A 15,331-nucleotide genomic window follows, 5' to 3' on the forward strand; every position below is an offset into this window, starting at 1 on the left:
TATTTTTGAAACAATGTTGTTAACAGTTAACAATTTTAATTGTTTACAGTATACATGTTTCTGTAAACAATTAAATTATCAAAAAAAGTTCCACAAAAAAAGTTAGACAAATTTAACAACTGATTGTCTTATTTCTTCGCCCTAAATATTATTGAATATTTGGCAATAAGCAAAGACAAGAAGGAAAAATGTATTTTAGATTTTCAGACACTAGTGTAAAGCACTGTACAAGAGTATTCCAACCTTTTTCGTTTCCGCAAGAAAATTAATTTCAAGAAACAATATAACGCTCACAAACCTTTTGTAATAGGGTCTAACCCATTCAGTAAATATCTGAGCAAGTGGTCGTATTTTTACTGAAAGTGCAGCTTAAACGACAGAATATATCTTCATTATACAAAGATCGAGCACAATTTAATCACGTTTCATTATTTATATGGAGAGAACCAATACACATTTTTTTTACCCGAAACACAATTCGTGACTTATGATAAATACACAAATTGGTTAGTTAGGGGGGAACAGTTCCCTTTCTTACTGTAATTTGCCGAATCTCTTTGGAGTATAAATATCTCTGTACTGTTGGTTCATTGCTGTCATGCATGCGACTTGTACAAAAACTTTCGTTGAAAAGCAAGTGCTTCAGTTGGCGTGTGTTGTTTTGTTTTATATGTGGTGGTATGATGTTTTGTGTCTCAATTTTGTATGGTGATCGTCATTTTTTTCTGTTTTCTAGTTCTGCCCATGAACTTAGATTTTGATGTATCTAATTTGTCGTCCTGTTTTGGTGCCTCGTTATTTTTTATCGACAGTTCGGACAAAAATACGGCACTACAGTTAAGAAGCGGAATTCTAGTCTCATGCTTTGCGTATCAGTGGGATTAATCAAAATTTTAAAAAATTACAAAAATACAAAAGTACAAAACTTTACTACAAACGTGATGACTTTTCATTCAAAATTGTCAACTTTCCATCATCTGTGGCAACATACCTTCAGCACCTTCCTATGGAGTTTTCACATCGCAACTCATACGTTATGCAAAAGCTTGCCGTAACTACGCTGACTTTTTGTATCCCGCTATACCTCTGGAATAGGGTTAGGTTGCTAAACGATTGAATTCATCACTACAGACGTTTTATGGTTGTCATTATGAACTCGTGGATCTTTACGATGTATCCAGCCCCGTGCAGGTCCGGGTGTTAAAAGAATAGGCCTGCAGCAGCGCTAAGCTTGTCGTAAAAGGCGACTAAATAGTGCTCAGAAACCTAGCCGGGGGCTAGGCGCTCTGCCCACAGAGCAACCGGGATGTGTGCCACAGGTGGTGGAATGGGGTACTCCTGGTGTGTTACATGCTGGGGTTGTCAGGCTATAATACGGAAAACCTGACCGCAAACCATAGTGGTGCACCGTGTTTGGAAAAATGCCACGTTCCTCGCACGTTAAAGAACCCTGCTGTGGTATTCGATAGGAGTAGGAACCTCTGCGCTCCGCCACAGGAGGCTAAATTGCCCTACCTTACCCATCCCCCCTTTTTCCAGTGGCAATCAAAATTTGTCGACCCTATTATCCTTGTGACCCATCCTTTTTTTTCTTCATTTCATGTTCATTTTATCATCCATTTCATGTTCGTTGTCTGAATATAGCTGAAATATTGCTGCTCGGACTTTAAACCCCAACAAACAAACAAACAAACGATGTATCCATATGTACCATGAAAACTGATTTGTTCATAGTGTTCCTTTCCTCTTTCGTGTACCCTGGACATGACTTTTTATGATTAGCTTGGTGTGTTTCTAGAAAAGCAGAGGACGCTTACCCTACCGGTGCATCTGATCCATGCTCCCAGGTTTTAGTAAAGACCTAGTTGCTCATTTACTTTTGTTACCTTGTATGTATGATTTTGATTATTTTATATTCTCTGTTGTGTGTTTGTTTTGTCATGTCTGGTCTTTGTCCCTGGATTACATTCTTTTGATTTCCACTAGAATCTTGGTTCACTTGATAACCTATCCAAATATACTGAGGATTTTTACCAACGCATCTGCTCTTATGTATGTAATATTTTGTGATTAAAACGATGTGTTTTATTCTATTATTTGTGCTTCTATGGTCATGTAAACCCCCCAAAAATGTTAAGAGGGCAAATCTTTTGAAATGCATTTTTTAAAAACAAAAATAACTGAAATGAGAGTCCTTATAGGAATTAGTACAGACAATATGATTTGCAGATTTAAAGGTCATTTTGTATTATCAGAGTATTATCAGAGGAGGACAGACCAGATGACAAATGATGACATAAGCTTTACTGCTTATATTGCATGAACACATTAGGAATAAAATAATTTATAGTAAAATATTATGGCAACGAAACGTGTACCATACACATTGAAGGTATATAGGTCACAATACTAGAAGGTGAGTGTATCATTCAACACAAAAATAGTCTTCTAATACCTACAGCGGCTAATTTTCTTGGCAAAAGATTTAAAAACGGCCAAATAAAAGCCGTAAAATATTTTCGCAAAGCAGGTACCAACATAAGAATCAGGGAATTTTTTCTCATACATTTTTGCCTTAAAATTGCCAAATTTTACAACACTCCTTAAAAATAAATATCACAGTTTTTGCCTCAAAATTGTACAATTTTACACCCTCTTCACCCCCCCCCCCAAAAAAAAAAAAGAAACACCCACCATACGGGCAACTACAAATGAGTACTAAGAGAACACGGAATACAAGTATATACAAATATAAAATGGATGTAAAAATGATGGCGGACAGAAATGACAATAAATAACACAGGCTCATCGTTCTAAGATTTTTTTTGTAAAATTTAAAATAGAAAATGTTGCACATTAGTATATTATAATATTATTCTGCCCTATATATAAAAAAAACAGAGGACATACTTTACAAAGACATGTCTGGACCTGGTTATAAAGGCAATTTTTGTTCACTTTAATTTAACTTTAGATTGAAATTCAGTGATGGTGATTATTTCTATTTTGGTATTTGTAAAAAAGTGGCAGTAGCAAAATCATGTACAAAAGAATAGTTAAATATTTTCTTTTTACATTTTTAGCATAGATTATTCAGAAATTGATCTTTCACTTGAATTTAACGTTAAATTTAACGTGAAATTAACGTTGATGTTTAAATTGAATTATATGTGAACAAAAATTGCCTGAGTAATCTTCAGATATATGTCTATCTTCAATAAATCTTAAACCATTTTAACAGTGCAATTTAAAAAAAACTATAGTTTGGCAACAAATAACCAAACTTTTGATAACATGAGTCTTATGTGGCTAATCTAAACCGATTTAAGTTTATATTGAATGTTTGTCAATTTTGTCTAAAATATAAGCTTTACATCATCAATACGTATATAAACATTGTGGAAAATTTGACAAATATTGTATTGTTCAATACATTTTGAGTTACACAAAGTAGGTACCCACAAAACAGGAATGGATATTCATTAATTGAGGGAGTCAAGCTGCTTTTGGACCTTCTTTTACCATTGGTGAATCATGTCTAAATGTTTAAGGGAAATGATAACACAAAAAATATGTAACTGTTGTAGACATATTATCATTGATCTGTTAGTGCTCTACTTCAATTTTTTTGCAAACATAATAAATTTTGATACTTCTTTACAAATGATTTTGATGAAAAAGTCTTTGTTATGACTTACTTAATTACCTACGAAATGTCTCGACTAGAATTTAGTACAGAAACATTATCAGTAAAATACATTCACAAAGAACGACTCAATGGAATGGATAACACATTTCTGGATTTATTTTTTAAATTCAAAATTGTTCATCTATGTATGTCTGTAGACTATATGTACATACTGGATAGATATTTTATATCTGAATGCGTGTTACTCGGAAACGAATTAATTTTAGCTGTCACATTTTGAAAACCGAGAAACTTAATTAGTTTTCTTAAATTCATTAATAATTCTATCGATAATAAATGTTGTTTGATAAAGAATCAGCGAAACAGTAAAATAAAAGAACAATAATGTTCTCCCTCACTACGTTCGTCCGAACATAAATCATTTCCATTTTATAAGGGCAAGTAAAAAGACTAATATAGGAGGAGAGGCACACCAAAGCAGTTCGACAATACGAAGGCACCGTACAATATACAAAGATGAACAAAAATAATTCACAAATTTAAACTTTTTGAAATCGATAACCAATTATCTAAACTGTCCTTAATATACCCGTCTTTTGATAAATCAGACTTCCATCTACCATGAGTTTTTAATAATCTCACAGATATTCTATTCTGGGCTGCTTGAGTAACACCTCCACTTCGTAAACTATGCAAACCGAGTTTTTTAGTGTCAATTCCGATTTTCGACAAAGCCTCTAATATAATTTCCTCGCTCTAGTATAAGATATAGGCTTATTAATTCTACTCAAAACGTACAGGTTTTTTTACTTTAAGGAAGTAATTGGTCTGAAAATAAACGTATCTGAATTCGTTGTAATATTTGCATCTTCCATATATTTCTCGAGCATGTTCACTGGACACAATTTAGTGTTAGTTCTTGCTATTACAACTTTGTTCCCTTGTCTATAAACATCAGTTTTACTACTTTCGATCTGAATTTCAATATGTGAATCAAACATTTGTAAGTTTGAAGCTTTAAGATTATAAATTTCGTTGAAACGTAAAAAAAAACATCATAACCAATCAACATCAAAGCACAAATTCTCAGGTGAGGAAGTCTTTGTAAATCACCAAAGTGATCAACCAGTCTTTGCAAAATGACTGGAGTTATGAGATCTTTTTTATTACTTGGTCTGCATAAGTACGCAAACCTCCTTCTTAAACTAAAGTCAAAAATTTATCGGCAAAAACCGAATTATATAAATTAAAATTATGTTCCCATTTGAGGCGTAAAAGGCAGTCTGAAAAACTGAAGCGGATACTTCTTGTTGAATCAAGTACGACAAATACACTGCTATAGTTGTTACGTTCGCTGGTAAAGGGCAAAGTTGATGATCTTGACACCAATTCGAAAATATTTAATAGTATTTTTGCTTTTACTAGACTGTACAATTTCAGGGAGTTTTTTTCTGCGAGACAAAGTAAGTCAGAATTATCAAAGGACTTTAAATCTTTCCAGTGAGAAAATTGAGAAACTTTTTCTGTAATGAGATTAAAAATAAACAAATTCAAAGATATGTAAAAACGAAATTCAACATGGATTTATAAACGTATGCACTATATATATATATATATATATATATATATATATATATATATATATATATATATATATATATATATATATATATATATATATATATGAATACACAAGAATATAAAATTTATTATGAATATCAGCACATGTCGTGAAATTTTACACTCCCATAACAGGACTGATTTCTATACCCAAAACAGGTTTTGTTATTGTGTTATTGACATTGTCATCGCAAACCCATCACAGGTCTAAATCGTTTACCCATCACAGGTCTTAATCATTTGCCCATCACAGGTCTTAATCAATTTCCCATCACAGGTTTAATATCACTCTGACTACAAAATGACAAACGTAAAACTCTGATAAGAAAATGATATTCAAGTCCGATCTTTTCTGGAAAAAAATCCTGTAGGTTTCTCGTACTCATAAAACTGCTTAAAGAAATCTTTAAATTTAGAACATTTATGAGACCAAATTAAAGGTCAAAAACATGCTGAAGTCCATTTTGGTATAACCATTGTACCTTGACCTTTACATACTTATCAACAAACGGTCGGCATTCCAATGGGAACAAATTGTGCTCCTTTACTTGCTGACCTATTCCTTCACTCTTATGAGGCTGCCTTTATAGCTGATCTGATCGGAAAGAAAGAATATCGTTTGGCTAGATCCTTCAATCTCAGTTTCCGCTGTTTAGATGACGTATTATCTTTAAACAATCCTAATTTCGGGGATTTGATACATCGCATCTACCCAAAAGAACCTGAGATAAAGGATACTACAGACACTGTGAAGTCAGCCTCATATCTTGACCTACACTTAGAAATCCATGGTAAAGGAAAATTATTGACCAAACTTTACGACAAACGTGATGACTTTTCATTCAGAATTGTCAACTTTCCTTTCATCTGTGGCAACATCCCTTCGGCTCCTGCGTATGGAGTGTTCAAATCACAACTCATACGTTATGACAGAGCTTGCCGAAACTACGCAGACTTTTTGTATCGCGCTAGAACTCTAAAAAAAATAGGCTTCTGGAACAGGGTTATGTTGCTACAAGATTGAAGTCATCACTACAGAAGTTTTATGGTCGTCATAATGAACTCGTGGATCGTTATGGTGTATCCATCAGCACCATGAAAACTGATTTATTCAACGGGTCATAGTTTTCCTTTCCTCGTTTGTCTACCCTTTGACTTTGACTTGACTTTTTTATGAGCAACTCGGCGGGTGTTTCTAGAAAAGCAGAGGACGCTTACCCTATCGGTGCACCTGGTCCATGCTCCCAATTTTTAGTGGAGTCCGAGTTGCTCATTTGCTTTTGCTACTTTGTATGTATGATTTTAGTTACTTTATGTTCTTTGTTATGAATGTCTGTTTTCCATGTCTGGTCTTTGTCCCTGGATTACTTTCTTTTGTTTACCGCTATAACCTTGGTTCCCTTGATTACTCTTTTATAAACTAATTTTAAAACATATTTTTATCTTTAAACTTGAGAAAAGTTGCTCTGAATTTAATTGAATAGGGGCGTGTCAATATTTGTTTTATCGATATAACCAATTATATGACAGTATTTATCTCAAATTAATTTATTTGCTTACATTCCTGTGTTGATTGGTCTTGCGTTTGTTCTTTCAGTCGCAGTTTTACCATTGAACATTGTGTCAACTTTTGACGTTTACTCTAAAAGGAAACAATACAATATATATGGTTTTATCATAACGCGGTTAGGAGTAATGTTTATTTTCGCTCTAACAATCATGGTGGTGCAGTACTAACTAGTTGTTATGTTGTAGCACACGCCTTAAATAAGAGATCATGTTTGTATTTAATGGTAGCCTGTGTGGTTGCGTGTGGCGTAGCAGCTGGTAAGTGGCTGGTTTTAACTTATTTCATTTACTAATTTCATTTGTCTTACCATTAAATTTAATTAATAGAAAAATATTACATGTGGTTTGATTGCCAAAGACAGTCATCCAACAAATATAAAACAACAAACAATAAAACTACAAGTCACCCTACTGTATTCAGTGGTTTTACATTATTGGTTGCTTTTCTCTTCATTTTACCTTAATTTCTCTTCCGGTTGTTTCAAAATCATGTGGATTCTCGTCAATCAAACCAATTCTCACATCTACAAAGTTCAAGCTTCACAAGAAATGTTTCATAGTAACTCGTGCTTGAAGAGTTTCATCGAAAAATGTTCATCACTTACAATCACATGAGTCTGCCGTACTAATTATATGTGTCATTGTTGATAAATGTTCCTTTATGAACAATGTCTGAGCCTATGTCCTTATTTTTAATTGATATACAGTAACTGGATATATTAAAGAAAAATGCACGTTGAAAAAGGCGTACACATTTATCTTCAATCTGTGAACTGCTTTTTATTTTTTGTTTTTGTTTGTTTGTTTGTTTGGTTTTTTTTTTTTTTTTTTTTTGTATTGTTCTTGATAATAAAACTTGTCCCACACAAGGGAATTTTTTCGACTGAAATTATCTCAAAATTTACGAAATTTGCTCAAAATGGTGCAAATGCATTTTTATTCTGAGATCTAAGTTTTCGCGGGGGGAGCGTATCTCAGTATTTTGGAAAAAAATATCGACAAATTTGCCATTTCGGATTCAAAATTGGTGAGGTAGTGTTAAAATGTGTGCATGATTTTAATAACGTCCTTTTACAGGAGACCTTGCTGATTGCTAGAAAAATCCATGTATCGGAAATAAAACAGGTCTCTACACCAATGACTTTAATTTCACTTCTAGTTAGTGCTACTGTACCTAAATCTCTATATCAATCAAGTATTCTTTCGTCTACCCCGGACTTGCCTTTTTTATGAGCAACTTGGCGGGTGTTTTTAGAAAAGCAGAGGACGCTTACCTTACCGGTGCACCTGGTCCATACTCCCAGTTTTTAGTGGAGTCCGAGTTGCTTTTTTGTTTTTGTTACTTTGTATGTGTAATTTTGATTTGCTTAATGTTCTTTGTTGTGTATGTCTGTTTTCCATGTCTGGTCTTTGTCCCTGGATTACGTTCTTTTGATTTCCACTGGAACCTTGGTTCCCTTGATTACTCTTTCGTGGTTTAAAACCTTTTGATAAAATTTGATAATAGAGTACTTCGCGGAGTCATCCCTGAAAGATGGAGGCAAATACTGACACAAATTCAAACTCTTACTGCTTTGTATTAGTTTGTAATTGAATATTTGAAAAAAAAGAAGCTTACAATATATAAAAATTCAACAAACTTTCATGAAAACTGCTTGAATTGTTTTAAGTTATTGTGCAATTATAAGAAATCCTCCCTTTTCATGAATAATCAAAAAAAAACTCGAAAAAAGAAAACCAGAAATCCATAACAATTGCAGGGGGGGTGCTAACATTAAAAGTAATAAACTATTATTAAAGTTTCCTGAAAATGGCCGAAAAATCAACAACTAGTGAGTGATAGTCCGAAATACATTATTTATTTATGAAAGAAGTTCCATAACTAAATATCATGAAAGCGGAAATTTATAACCAATCGAGAGAGGGCTCACATCAAAAAAAAATGGACAATTCACCAGTTTCACAAATATTGGTGACAGCAGTTTTTTTTGTTAGTGTGCGAAGTATGAACGACGGACGGAAACCAGTATACCACAATACGTCCCGTCTAGACAAATAGACAAACGGGAGTATACATATCCATTTTTTCACTCTCATGTCATTTTGCAGACATTAAATGTTAATGGGTCGAAAAATACAACAGGACCAAAACGGTATGACCGCAACTGCTTGAATTGCTGGAATTATTATTATCAATTTTTTTTTACTAAAAAGATACATGTCAGTCACTGATACACCATCACAAGCATTATTTGAAACATAGACCAAACGTCTAAAAGTATACACAAGTTACCGTAATACATATTAGTGTTATTGTTGGTTATTATCAAAGATAGTGCTTCCTAGTAAACACTTGTTCAAAAAGCAGCCATTTATTTTTTTTTAAATATCCTCTTTTTTTAGGTCACATGTATTGAATACTTATTTTGTCTTATCTAATATAATACACTCCCGAAGGGAGCGTTTATGGTTGTATTATCAACTTGGTTCTGTATACTTATGGCAAGAAAAAGCATCACTATCCGGTTTGTACCTGCATTTTCAGGAGCTGAAAAACAGCATAATGGCAGCTTCATTTGCGTATACTTGCGTATGTGCGATTGAGCGCCAAACCAGTCTCGGAAAATATTTGCTAGTTTCGATAATTAAATACAAATCGAATCATAGTTTTTCCAAGATAGGGTTGGCCTTATAGTCTGCAGTATGGCTCCCGGATGTTTACGAAAATTATGTCATCAATATTACCCATAACTCTCGGGTCATAAAAATTGCGAAACGAAAACGAACAAAAACGAAATGAAAATAATCGAAAGAATTGAAACAAATCAATTCGATAAAATGAATCAAATCATAATAAAAACATAATTAAACTATACTTAATGAAACAGAATGCAGCGAAACTAAATACAATAAAAGAAATTTTTAAGACGTTTCGCAAATTTTAAGAACCATAATGTTAACCAGTGCCGGACAATTCGACCCGAAGACATTTCGGACCACGAAATCCAATAAGTCTTTATGAATGCCGGACATTTCGGCCAATAGACATATCAGACCATGACAATTAGTATAACGCTTTAGGGCAAATATATATCATTACAAAATTTACCATACTTGAAGGTATAACATATCAAATAAGAGCTGACAAAAAATTTGTTTTTATTAATGTTTCTTCGGGAGCGTTAAAAGGTTTCACCTTCATTATATTATTTCAAACGGTCCAAACCTTCATGTATATTGAGGTCATATCACCATTACGTCTGCTTTTATATATGTAATATTTGATGATTAAAATTAATGTGTTCTATCGTTTTATTTGTGCTACTAGTGTCGGGTAAACCCCAAATAATATTAAGAGAGCAAATCTACTGAAAATAAAATCGAAATCCTGGAAAACAGCAGTCAAACATAACATACATTTCCTTGGTTTCATTAAGAAAAAGTACACAATTTTGTTATTCCATGATTCATTTAAGTATGTGTAATATGCACTGCTGGGATGTTAAAACATATACATGTAGGACAGGATATTTTAAAGTGAGATATAAAAAAAACATTGCGTTTGTCATGAAGTTAAGTTTTCCTCTTGTCAAAATCGAGGTAAAGCTGAAGAAATAAAAGTTAGGCTTCGGTGTCTAAGTGCATTTTTTAAAAAAAACTATTTTGGTTTGATGAGGTGTAGATAGTCTCCAATCTAGGTTCATAAAGTAATGAAATTATAAAACTCATAGCGGAAGACTTCATAAAAACTTCAATCAAAACTGTTCAAGCTTGCATACCTTTGGTGGTAGCAATTTTCGGATGAAATCGATATCATAAGAGTGAAGCAACACATCAGCAAGTAGAGGTGATCAGTTGGTACACATAGGAATGCCTACTGTTTGTTGACACGCTGATTCATCAAACTATACGATATATTTTCAATCAAAACATTTTTTTAGGAAAATCATTCTACTTTCAAATCAGAATTGTCGTACAAACGTACTGTTGTCACAATTTGTAAAATTTTGCGTTTAGTGAAGGTGCCCTGTTTTGCTTCACAAAAATATGTTGTTAACAAGTAAATTTTGCATATGAAAACATGAAAAGAATTCTTAATGATCCGATGTCTTTCAAAGTAAGCATTAAGGATTACATGAAGCTGAGTTTTAAATTAAATTTTGACATGCAGAAAATATTTATGTAGTCTTTTGCAGACCGTATTTTTGTGCTAATTTCAAGTCAATTTTCATCAATTGTATGAAACTCGTACATGTTTATCGACCACAGTGGGTTTAAATGTTTAGATTTTGTAACCATGTACCTCCTGAATTGCCTCTAAATATTGTGTAATTATAAGAAGATTTTTTAATTAGTAAACAAAAAGATCAATGTCGGTGGTACAAGCTACCTCATCAATGCAGAATTTCATGTATTCCGTGTACAATCTGCCGTATATTGTGGCCAGTCAATAACTAGTACGCAAAATCAAAATTACACTCTTGTGTTGCTGTGTTTTGCTAATGATATGTTGTGTACTGTTTATTCTGCTGGTTAGTTTGTTTAGTTTGCAAGAAATCTTCGAAATAATTTTGTATTTATGTTCTTATATGGATATCCGCTTATTTTGTTCAAGTGACTTTTATAAGACTCAGACAGTCTTTCAAACTTTTGACATCTAGTACTAAGACTAGTTAATTAGAGAGATGATTATTATGGGGTTGAAAGGAATCTTAGTCAATAAAACATTTATTATAAGTGTGCCAATACACTATGATTTAAAAGGAAGTACAATCTGATTAAAATACAAGATCTGACATGTGCCATGGAGGGTAGCATAATTAAATATTTAATTTTAATTAGATTGAAAGAAGTACATATGCTTAACAAATGGGAATGTTTGTCTCTTACTTATAAGAAGGTACACTGAAAGATTGCGATTGCATTAATTGTATAGATCCGATAAAACATTTCGACTTTGACCTGCAATATTTTCTTTATACCCACAAAATAATGAATTCATAAATAGTGTGTCAAGTCTAATGCAAAGCTCCGATTAATTCGGAATATCCGACTCATTATGGTGCTGTGTTGGTGGTCTAAGTAGACGATTATTATTATTATAATTCTCCGTTTATCCGTTCCTCTGGAGAACACCCTTTCGCTATAATTCATATTTTTTACCCCGTGAAGAATAGGAACTCCATATAATTAAATTAGGGCTAAAGTGATATCATGTACTGCAAATGTTATATTTACAATTATAACTGTATATACCATGATTTCGAATCATATCTCATTATAAAATCTATAAACTAAGAAACAGGGAGTCTTGGCAATTCAAAAATTCTCTCCATAGTGGCTTGCTCCCACTATCAGTATGCAGTCCCACTACTATATACTAGTACTAGTGGGGCTGCATATTTGATAGTCGGAGCAAGCCCCTATGCAGTAACTTATCGTGATATACCTTAGCGAATGAACGCTTTACAAAACAATCAAGAACCATACTAATGATTGTCAGACCTATGTCAAGCTAAAATCGTAATTATGTTGTTTCACTTGATGCTACATGTAACAAACGGCACTTTGCTTTATCATTAGACTCAAAGGGAACATAAACTGAACACACAAAGCCACGCGAACGAAGTCCCCTACTTTGTTTTAGTTCATTTGAAACGAAAAAACTATTCCAATATGAAATATGGCAGGTTGGTAAAGAAAGGGATAGAAAGAAATCGCTATCGTCAATGCCATCTCCCGAGAGACCGGTGCAATGAAATTTAAATATCCTATGTTTTCCGCCAAGATATTCTCATAACCAGCCTTCAAATCAATAGCTTTATCATTATCCAGAAAAAAAAATTTATATTAATTACAGGTTTATGTAAAGGATACGGGTTTACATACCAGAATGTTAATTATTTTTACTGGCTTTTAATTTACGACAGGTTTGTTTGTTAAGAACCTATACTTTTGACACATGGGCACTATTAAAGAAAGTGTTTAAAGTCAATTGCTGATAAGCTTAGACGCATAAGAAAAAAAACTTGTTGTTGACACAAAAAAACTGGTCAGAAAAAAGTGTCTTGGACAGTTTTTGTCGCATGTCATGACCTTCCAAAAACCTGGTTCTGCTATATAATACAATGAAAGTATTTTTGTTTCTTTCTTTTGTCTTGCTCTGGCATTTTAAGACGAATATCGACGATATTTTTTGTCAGAAACAGACTAAGAGCAAATCATTTAGAATACAATAATGCACTTTCGTTACGTGCAATAAAATCAACTTTGGCCAATGACGAAGTGTTGTTTCTGATATTTTCTTTGAACTGCATTTATTGCATTATCGGTGTTATCTTTTTTAAAATTAATACATGACTTCCATTTCTAAACAAACTGATAGTTTTCGTTTTAGCCAAGACAACAAGACATTTTAGACAGGTTATGTGATGTTCTTTAGAGTTAATGAAAAAATCCATGTTTATCTCAAACTCTGTCAAGAACTGAGATCGTATTATACAACTTAGGCATATTGAACAGTTTGGTTTACTATTATATAATTATCTTTGCAAATATACGAAATATTCGCACACTGGACCACGTGGGAACTTGTTTTGGAACTAATGGAGAAATTGCTCTTTCAAAGCTACTTTTTAAATAGAAAGTTCGATATTTTACTACAAATGTTAGATACTGAAAAAAAAATTATTTCAGAATGAGTTTTTTTTTAAATATTCACTCTCCAGTTTTTACATTTCGATTCCCCAAATGTAAATGTCGGCCTTTCATTTCGACTGCTAAAATTTGAGTTTTTGGCGCGTTTAACAAAAACTGCTGCGGACGGCACTATTTGCCAGTTTTTTTCTTTTTAAATATAGCTATCGATTCTTGTATGGGATGAAATTTGAGCTGATCTGATGTAAAAAGTTGGGAATTGTTCTCATCTGCAAAGAAAAAAAGCCATAAAAAATTATGCAACATTTTTTCTTACAAATCGTCATTGACCTTTGGCCCCATTTTGTTAGAGACGTGACCACAATCGATGTGTACGACATCGCTTTTTCGAAACGGCTTGAAATACGCTTGCCATCGATATATAGTATAGCCATATTATATTCCGGTGCATTCAATTCTCAAAAAATCGATAGCTTGCTATCCTACTATTAGCTAGATCCTTCAATCTCAGTTTCCGCTGTTTAGATGACGTATTATTTTTAAACAATCCTAATTTCGGGGATTTGATACATCGCATCTACCCCAAAAGAACTTGAGATAAAGGACACTACAGACACTGAAAAGTCAGCCTCATATCTTCACCTACACTTAGAAATCGATGGTAAGGGGAAAATATTGACCAAACATTACGACAAACGTGATGACTTTTCATTCAGAATTGTCAACTTTCCTTTCATCTGTGGCAACATCCCTTTAGAACCTGCGTATGAGTGTTCATATCACAACTCATACGTTATGACAGAGCTTGCCGAAGCTACGTAGACTTTTTTACCGCGCTAAACTTCTAACAAATAGGCTTTTGGAAAAGGGTTATGTTGCTTCAAGATTGGAGTCATCACAACAGAAGTATTATGATCGTAATCATGAACTCGTGGATCGTTACAGTGTATCCATCAGCGCCATGAAAACTGATTTGTTCAATATGTCATAGTTTTCATTTCTTCTTTTGACTATCACAGACTTGATTTTATGATCAACTCGGCGGGTGTTTCTAGAAAAGCAGAGGACGCTTACCCTACCGGTGCACCTGGTCCATAACAGTTTTTAGTGGAGTCCGAGTTCCTCATTTGCTTTTGATACTTTGTATGTATGATTTTAGTTACTTTATGTTCTATATAGTGTATATCTGTTTTTCATGTCTGGTCTTTGTCCCTGGGTTACATTCTTTTGATTACCGCTATAACCTTGGTTCCCTTGATTACTCTTACATCATCTGTATATTTTTTGTACGTTTTAGAATTATTTTTTACTAAGAAAGATTCCATGTCTTTTGTTAAAAAAAAAGCCGCGTTCATTTTTTTTCTCATTTAGCTACGGGAGTGGGGTAGTTTTTGAAGTTATTTTTTGGGACCACTGCAATTTTTATCAACATGGCCATATAATAAGAATCGTCTATAGTGTTTGTTAGTCAACTTTATCCAATAAGTGACTTTTTGTCTCGTGTCCACTTCGTAAATTTAAACATTCTGGCACACATACGTAGAAGATGGTAAACAATTATATGGCATATAGAATATAACGGAAATTTGTGACCAAGAATTATCGACCAACTTTCACTTCACACATACAGGATATTACTAACTTGTACTGTGACAGGTACTGCTGGCGAACAGAAGACAATCATGCCTTTTCGGAGTACCTTATACCACAACCTTTATTGTATTTGTTGGACTTCACAATGCAAATGCTTTAGTTCTTTCTTTCTTTTGATTTGCTGCCATATATTTTTTAATTTATTGTATTCTATATTGTCGTCTACATATTGACGTCTCTGAA

The sequence above is a fragment of the Perna viridis genome, chromosome 9 (genome assembly GCF_037379345.1).
Source record: "Perna viridis isolate PV_CMFRI_1.1 ecotype Kerala chromosome 9, ASM3737934v1, whole genome shotgun sequence".
NCBI classification, from domain to species: Eukaryota; Metazoa; Mollusca; class Bivalvia; order Mytilida; family Mytilidae; genus Perna; species Perna viridis.